General features: G+C 41.9%; 1 long non-coding RNA gene across 1 annotated transcript; it reads left to right on the top strand.

The window, feature by feature from the left end:
• Nucleotides 1–565: 565 nt before the first annotated feature.
• LOC125776453 (uncharacterized) lies at nucleotides 566–2,156 on the top strand. The gene is made up of 4 exons (XR_007421722.1): nucleotides 566–1,632; nucleotides 1,695–1,837; nucleotides 1,891–1,945; nucleotides 2,024–2,156. It is a non-coding gene; the product is annotated as an uncharacterized LOC125776453 (long non-coding RNA).
• The last annotated feature ends 7,138 nt before the right edge of the window (nucleotides 2,157–9,294 follow it).

Below are 9,294 nucleotides of genomic sequence, written 5' to 3'. Positions count from 1 at the left end.
AACACTTAATCGCAAGTTTCAATCTTTCGTTATCTTATCGCCATCTTTCTTTCCATTATAGGACCGAAGATTGTTCGATGATGGCAATCGTTAAATCAGTTGCTGGAAAGTTCGCGAGTTAGTTCAGCGAAAGCTGTTATTCACTTTCCCTTCTACACTTAAAGCAATGTTCCAGAATTAACGGGTCCTAGAAAAGACGATCCACTGCGCTTCTCTACAATGTTATTGCTCTCATATTCATTTGTATAAACGCCATTGTGGGAACCACAGCTGCCTTCGCAGTGTACTTGTTTGCATACGTTCCATATTTACATTACGCCAAAGCCATTTTCTCGACCTCTCGCTCATTCCATATGCAGCCTTCTAGTTGGCGCTTACACCCTTTGGCAGTAAACTGACCGCCAAATCGCATATTGACCACAGTTTACGACCTCAACTTGGCGCAGCAGGTTTACACAAGCATTATACGCATCCGCACACAATTCCACGCATACACATCTTCGAAGTGGCCAACGGACTGCATGTCTCCACCTACTTTGGCCAATTGACGGCAAATACAATTGCTTCGAGCCCTGTGCCATTCCTCGGGTTCGTTCAATTTTATTGAAAAACTTCGGCAAGCTGCGGTTTGACGTGAAATTAGTTAACGACTTGTCTCACACACATAAATTCGGTTATATATTCGGTGGATGCAGTTTCTTTGGACTTCTTGCGGGCGGTGGTCATAAGAAAGTGAATTTATTGTAAAGAAGTGTTGCCGCTACATTTAACTAAGTTTGGTGTACATTTCACTTATTTGATTTACACTTTAAATTGGCTCCTTCTCAATGTGTTTGACTTTGTGTTATTTTCGCTTTTGTTCTGTCGGCGTAGCTTGGAGTTTCTTCCGGGTTGCTTATTGTTTGTTGCTAATGAGCCACTTTTAGTTGTTGCAAAGTGCAATTGTGGAAAACTTCATGCAACTTCAGACATTGGAAGTCTGAAGTGATAAAATGCGGTCGCACGGATATACGATGTACTCTTCCATCCGAAAATGTGGTGCTTAAGGCAGAGGCGCGAATGGTGAGATTTTTGGTGATTTAATTTTAAGATGGATTACAGAATCCGTGCTGTTCAATAATCAGGGTTGTGTTTATTAAAAAAAAAAAATAATTAAAATGGGTGGTTTTTGGGATTACAAATTAGTGGTTTAAAAATTGTGTCGCTCCTCTTTAAAAGTGTAAAAATTTAGTTTTTTATCAAATATAAATAGTTTCAAAGTGTAAGTTGCCGAACACTGCTCTAACCTATTGAAGATAATGGCTCTGCGCGAGCTCTAGTTCGACATCGTAGAATGTAATTTACTTTTGTCTAGCAGTGCATGTTGGCCACTCATGCGGTTTGCCCGCTGGAGGAAGAGGGGGCAGTTACCACCCCTCCGTCTTCGCTTTCTCCTCCTGTATTCGCCCGATGAGACTACCCCAAGTGCGAGAAGCTGAGCCATAATCGATTTCGCCTGCAGAGCGCCGCTACATGAAGGCATGTCATCGTCATCCTCCCTGGCATGCTCCTCAAAACAGCCTCGCTCCTCTGTCTAAGGTTAATCATTGTATATTGTATCCTACGGCCTCATGGGTTCGACATATGTCTAAGGTAAATCACTATGTATTGTATCCTATGGCTTCATGGGTTCGATGTCCAAATTTCTTCTACAGGTTACACCCTTGTGGATTCCCTTGATGAATTTGACGATTGTATCTGGATCTCAACTTATTCACAGCCACAACTAATGTACTATAGCTGGGAGTAATATAAGACTCAAGGCTCAAATTTAAGGAACGCCTAGAATACACTTAAGGTAAATCGAATAAAATTTTAAGCAGTTAAAATTTTATAAATTTTTTCATCAAGGATGATGGCAACTAAGGACTGCGTGCGTCCCAGAAGGCGATTTTTATTTGCAAAGGTAATAAGATCACTTTATATATACAGCTCCAAAATGAATACGGACTCTAGATAATAGGCATATTATACACTGCCAAAGGAATAGCCCATTGACATCTAGGTGACGAATTCGCTAGAGTATACAAATTGTCGGAACCGTCTTTAGAAGAGGACAAAAGCATCAAAAGTTCCCCATTGTGCCAGCAGCGATGACAACCCAAAAGGACGGTGAACGCACAGTCTGATGCCAGACATTCATTCGTAGACAGACAAACGTCATAGGCACCTAGATTTCCACCTGACCCAAATACTAAGTGGATATAGGAGTTTCAGAAGCTACCTATGGATATTCCATCGTGACATTTGTCCGTCGTGTGGAGTGCATAGAAGATTATGAACATGTATTACTAGATTGCCCTCGCTTTTAAAATACAAGGGTGTTTAGGCCAGTGCCTAAATTTTTATTACCCACCTTAGTGAGTATATAACAAACTATTGCCAGTTAGCTGTTGACATAAACCGCCAACAACTTTCACTCAACTGGCAATAGTTTCGTTAAAATCTCCCGCTACATTTCACTAAATAGCTTTTTCAACTTTCAAAGAAGAAGGAAGATTATCACAAGACGTCCACCGGCCATCATCACCATTATTATAAACACTAACAAGATAATATATAATCTTTTATTAGTCATAATAAAGAAAAATATTAAACACAAAACTTAAATTATTGCAAAAACAAAAAAATCCGTAAGTGCACTGTTACGTTTACCGGATTTTGTGCGGTAATACTTTTTCATATTTTTTTTTTTTAACTTTTTTGGCGGTGATATTAAATTAAAGCTTTGTTCACAGCAGTTAATTGCAATAGTGCAACTTCTATCTCGATTTTGAGTTCACAACAAATCACTTACGGCACTGATTTTTCTTATTTTCCTCAAATTTTTCACAAAATTTCTGTTTTGTTTTTTTGGAAATTTAAGTTTATTTAATTTTTCACTAAGACACTTCACTTTTTCACCTTTTGAGACACTTTTTTTGACACACTGATTTTCGTTGGCATAGCTATATCTTGGGTGGCGAGCCATACAAGGTGTAGCTATATATGTATATTGTTAAGTGTTTGCTAAAAATATATTCAATAAATCAAGTAATATTAATAAGCCAGATATATTGCGATATCGGCTACTTATCAAATTTTTTTCTTGAAATTATTATTATTATTAAAAAAATAATAATAATACGTACAAACGTATAAGCGTTGAGTCATAATTATATTTTCCCATTTGGTTGGCAGTGGTGTGCTGCAATTAAAATTTTCAATCTTGGGGAATTATTTTCAAAGCGATTCCCGTACTCTTTAGGCCATAGTCGGCTCAGTCTTGAGTATTTCTCGTTTCTTTTAGAAAGTTTTTATTTTCAATTTTTCTTGGTCACTACTATCAACAAAACATGGAAGCTTTCATGCGCTTAGTAGACTACGTGATAGAATACGAGTCTTATTTCAGTGCCGCACCAAAGGACATCTCGAAAAACGCTCTTGTGACGCAACAAGACAAGTTGAGAGAAATTTGGTGCAAAGTGAAAGCTGCCCATGATGACCTCAATAGTAGAGGGGACATGTCTTCAAAAGATTATGTCCTCATAAAAAAGAAGTTCAAGTTAGGCGGTCAATGCTACATACGTTGCATGGGGGCAATGAAGGATATGTCCGAGATCCTCTCAACTCCAGACACAGAAAAATCTGCTGAGGTAGATAATAACCACTCCCTTCCGCCTTGCGATACAGATGTGTTTAAAGGGGACTACCTTTCATGGCCATGGTTTTCACACCTTCTGAAGGTGGAAGTTAGAACTTCTGCGCAACTTGCAGAAATGCGATTAGAAGAATCAGAAATATAATTATCCAACTGTCTACATTTTCCTAAAATACCAGATTGTTTGAGACGTTTAACGCCAATAGAAGAGTGGCTAATAATGACTAAATTGTCAGGACAATCCGTCCCTTGGGATATTAAAGGCAGAATTTGCTCAAAGGTGCTGTTGTTAATTTAGCCATTTCTGTTGACAATATTGTGACATCTCCACAGGGGTCCTTAAATGAGGATGATAATTCACTTAAGAAGGCCATTGGAATACAATCACTTTATATGACTGTTACAATACGTCCCGTACAGATAATGGAAGCTTTGCTATCCTTAGTGAGTACTCCACCGTATCTCCTCGGTATCGAAAGCACAATATAAGCATTCGAGAGAACCATTCAAGAATTTCAGAATTTAATAACAAAGACTAAGTTCCCTTTTGTTAAATCTGCCGATGTGTCAGACTAGTTCAATCTCTTTTCAATTTTTACTTAATCGTACTCCAAAGCAAGTGTACCTGCAGAGTAAAATCCAGACGGACTCTTTTACATAGCACCAGGTGAAGTGCAAAGACCAATTAGCTGTGCTTTTAACTGCTGAAGACTCATTTAAAGGAATGGAAATAAGCCAAAATATGAATATTTTGGAAAAACTTTAACTTTTCAAAACTACTAAGGCGCAGGGACTGAAATATCATTTGACACTAAAAACCCCCAAATATTATATATGTATAATTGAATATAGGTCAACACGTGAAATAGCTTGGTTAATTGGGCTCCCAGGCGACTTATGCATATTGATTTCCATTGTTGCTGTGGACTACATTTTTCCAACCTTCTGTGGGTTTGATTGCACGATCAAAAAAACCGCATCATCATATAATTAATAAAAAATTAAATAAAGAAAAAAATTAAATAAAAATAATGATGTGGTTTAGCGCTGAGAATGAATATAAATATATTATTATTTTGAATTCATTTCGCAAATACTTAACCACTTTTAACAAAAGAACAAACTTCTAAGAAGAACCACAAATGCTTTTACGAAAGTACTCTTTAAGGCTACGGCTTCCATTACATTTCTTATGAAAGCATTGACAGTTGATAGTTATAGTTACACGCTGCATACTTTTAGGAGATTTTTTTTACTTTGAACTGTTAAGAAAGCTGTTTTAACTTCTTTGCAATTCATCAACAGCAACGTGTTATTTTTTTAATTAAATATAAATATTTTTTTTGTCAATTATTCAATTTAATTTTCATACATCGGCGATGCTGCTGATGTGAGAGCTTCAGTTCTTGCGAACATTCCAAAGTGATCACACGTATAGGAAAAAAGCGGATAAGCGGATAGTACATTGGACACAAACGAAAGAAATGCTTGGTTATTGAATTGCTTTCAAAAGGATTGACCAAACCAGTATTCTGTTAGTGACGAAGAAGTAAGTCGAAAACGTTGCCTGGGGTGAGGACAAAGCTTCACCCAGAAGAGGCGCTGCCAAGTGTTTCGCCGCAAAAAAACCATTTCCTGTAACTTGGACGAGTTCTGCGCCTAGCAAATCCATTTCAACCGGTTGTTAATTACTTTTATCGGAGTCTGAGTTCATTTCTCTAAAATTTTGTTTGTTTTTTTTTTATCACTTGTGCTGTCCTTGAAACCACTTCTCCTCTAGATAACAAGCAAATTTTATCGAACCTGCTGCACTAGGTTTTAGATGTCTACCATTTTAATTCATAAGCTCACGGAGCACTCAGCAAATCTTCTCTACAACGTACAAATAGCGACGATCGACGGTGAACAGTATTATTGCTGAAACATGTAATGTTTTGAATGAATGTGCTCGATAGTATTTATTTATTAATTCCATACACGTGCGAGTAGAAGCCGAAATTATACCATTCAATGTCACTGCATCGGCATCACATCGATCAACAATCAAACTTTTTACGAACTTCCAACCATCGGGAGTTATGTTTCCTGTTTGAGCTCCTATGGACCATAGAGGTTCTCTGTTGGCCACTCGGGTGGAGTGGCGGCGCAGTGAGTGTACTAAGTGCAGGCAACACAACCATAGAGGCTTAAGGCGCATTAGTGCGTCGCCAACATGCCACGTAACTTATGGTTCACTTCCTGTGTGGCCTAAGGCCTGAGCAGGTCTTAAGATGGCTCCATCTATTGCAGGTATTGTACCTAACCGAGGTGGAGTTTGGATGGAGCCTTTTGGCGACAACGCAAGGGAAAAATTCCTCCGGGCCCGTGTTGGACTCAATGCCAGCACAAGTCAGGAGGATATGGAGCAACCCTGCTGCAAGGCATTACTTCTGTGACGACAAGCTTAAACTAAGACCAATCGAAACGGGGTGTTCTTCTTCTTAATTGGCATATACACCGCTTACGCGATTATAGCCGAGTTAGCAATGGGGTTAGATCTCCAAAATAACAGCCCTTGGTCGGATAAAATCCTGGTAAATCCCAGTGCGTTGAACCGGTTGTTGTGGGAATGACAACCCCCTATCTCGCACATTACGGCCGTAAGCAACTTGGCAATTAAGCTGAAAAACGCCACGCCACGATAAACTGGTCAAGCAGCCGACATCATGAGATGTTCAGCCGGCCTACCCTTAAAGGCGCAGTTGCTTTGTGTCCCTCTTGATCACACCTCCGGCAGACATCGGACTTGGCCCGACATTCCGCAACTCTGTGATCAAAGCCCATACACCGGAAACAACCGTCAACTGGGCTATCTGGACGCACTCGGAAGGAGAACTATTTCACGTAGCACCTTCTTGCCTCCAAAAGGGTGGACATCTACTTTTTCTTTCCTTCGAGGACGACGAGGAAGTCCTCGTGCGGAATCTCGATGTACACACCCTGCACAATCAAATTTACCTCCTTTTTCTCAGCTTTGGATTTCTCCGTCCTGGCGCTGGCACTCGTTTCCCCGGTATCCTTTACGGCATCTTTCGTCGCGGCACTCTTTCGCTGCGCTCCTATTTTGATTTCACTCCCACCTTCGCTTTCACCGGATTTCCCCGGTGGTGAGCTCAAGCGAGTCTTACTACGCGGTGGGAGCTTTAGGGGCTGCCTCAAACCATCCTTGTCAGATGACACCACAGGGACCACCGTAGGCCATGAATCATCGCTCTCCCCGATGATCTCTGCTCATCTTCTCCGTGGTGGAGACATCACTAGCACTCTCCGTACCGAAACACACGTTCGTGTACCTGCCTTAAGAAAAGCGTTTGTATAGGAATTCTACCTGCTTGAAAATGCGTTTATTTTTGGGAAATACCCAACCTGTACTTGATAATTTATTTGTATAATCCCACGGGCAATCACGTCCCACGCACACTTTTGTAAAATTCGCACACTGCACTCGCGTCTATTCTTCTTCTTAATTGGAGTAGACACCGCTTACGCGATTATAGCCGAGTCAACAACAGCGCGCCAGTCGTTTCTTCTCTTCGCTACGTGGCGCCAATTGGATATTCCAAGCGAATCCAGGTCCTTCTCCACTTGGTCCTTCCAACGGAGTGGAGGTCTTCCTCTTCCTCTGCTTCCCGCGGCGGGTACTGCGTCGAATACTTTCAGAGCTGGAGTGTTTTCATCCATCCGGACAACATGACCTAGCCAGCGTAGCCGCTGTCTTTTAATTCGCTGAACTATGTCAATGTCGTCGTATATCTCGTACAGCTCATCGTTCCATCGAATGCGATATTCGCCGTGGCCAATGCGCAAAGGACCATAAATCTTTCGCAGAACCTTTCTCTCGAAAACTCGTAACGTCGACTCATCGGTTGTTGTCATCGTCCAAGCCTCTGCACCATATAGCAGGACGGGAATTATGAGCGACTTATAGAGTTTGATTTTTGTTCGTCGAGAGAGGACTTTACTTTTCAATTGCATACTCAGTCCGAAGTAGCACCTGTTGGCAAGAGTAATCCTGCGTTGGATTTCCAGGCTGACATTATTGGTGGTGTTAATGCAGGTTCCTAAATAGACGAAATTATCTTCAACTTCAAAGTTATGACTGTCAACAGTGACGTGAGAGCCAAGTCGACGTGCGACGACTGTTTGTTTGATGACAGGAGATATTTCGTCTTGCCCTCGTTCACTGTCCTTGTCTGAAACCTCGATTGGTATTGAACGGCTCGGAGAGGTCCTTCCCGATCCTGACGCAGCTTTTGGTGTTGCTCAACGTCAGTTTACACAGCCGTATTAGTTTTGCGGGGATACCAAATTCAGACATCGAGCATAGAGGCAGCACCTTTTCGTGCTGTCGAAAGCAGCTTTGAAATCGACGAATAGGTGGTGAGTGTCGATTCTCCTTTCACGGGTCTTTTCCAAAATTTGGCGCATGGTGAATATTTGGTCGGTTGTTGATTTGCCAGGTCTAAAGCCACACTGATAAGGTCCAATCAGTTTGTTGACGGTGGGCTTTAATCTTTCACACAATACGCTCACTAGAACCTTATATGCGATGTTGAGGAGGCTAATCCCTCGGTAGTTGGCGCAGATTGTGGGGTCTCCTTTTTTATGGATTGTGCATAGCACCCTTAAATTCCAATCGTTGGGCATGCCTTCGACCAACCATATTTTACAAAGAAGCTGATGCATGCTCCTTATCAGTTCTTCGCCGCCGTGTTTGAATAGCTCGGCCGGCAATCCGTCGGCCCCTGCCGCTTTGTTGTTCTTCAGGCGGGTAATTGCTATTCGATCTTCTTCATGGTCGGTCAATGCGACACGACACTCCTCGTCGTACCTGCTGTTCTTTTGCACTTTCCGGAAACCAATGGTTTCGGTTGCAGCTGTACGTAAGGATTTTGAAATGCCAACCCACAGTTCCCTTATACCGAGTTGTTGACAAGTGCTCTCAAAGAGCAGGAGTGCCAGCCGAGTAGAAAATCATTCGGTTGTCTTTTGTGATCACAGCTTCTCAACGTCGAACCTTCCTTGTGTTTGTTGGCGTGCGTTTTTTGCTGCACAGAGGCGGGTGCAAATCTTGGCTGCAACAATATAGTGGTCCGAGTCGATGTTAGGACCTCGTAGCGCACGCACATCTAAAACACTGGAGACGTGTCTTCCGTCTATCAGAACTTGATCGATGTGGTTGGTAGTTTTTCGATCCGGAGACAGCCAGGTAGCTTGATGAATCTTCTTATGCTGGAATCTAGTGCTACAGATAACCATATTTCGGACCCCGGCGAAGTCGATCAGCCTCAATCTATTTGGGGATGTTTCCTCGTGGAGGCTGAATTTACCGACCGTAGTGCCAAAGATACCTTCTTCTAGCGTTAAAGTCACCAAGCACGATTTTGACATCGTGGCAGGGGCAGCTCTCATAAAAGGCATCTTTGGTCACATTGTCCTTTTCTTCCGTCGGGGCGTGGGCGCAAATCCGCGATAAGTTGAAGAACCTCGCTTTGATGCGGATTGTGGCTTGACGTTCATTCACCGGAGTGAGTGATAGTACTCGGCGACGGAGTCTCTCTCCCACCACGAATCCC

The sequence above is a fragment of the Bactrocera dorsalis genome, chromosome 2 (assembly GCF_023373825.1).
Source record: "Bactrocera dorsalis isolate Fly_Bdor chromosome 2, ASM2337382v1, whole genome shotgun sequence".
NCBI lineage: Eukaryota > Metazoa > Arthropoda > Insecta > Diptera > Tephritidae > Bactrocera > Bactrocera dorsalis.
Note: the sequence above shows the minus strand (reverse complement) of the source record. Positions and strands in the feature narration are given on the sequence as shown.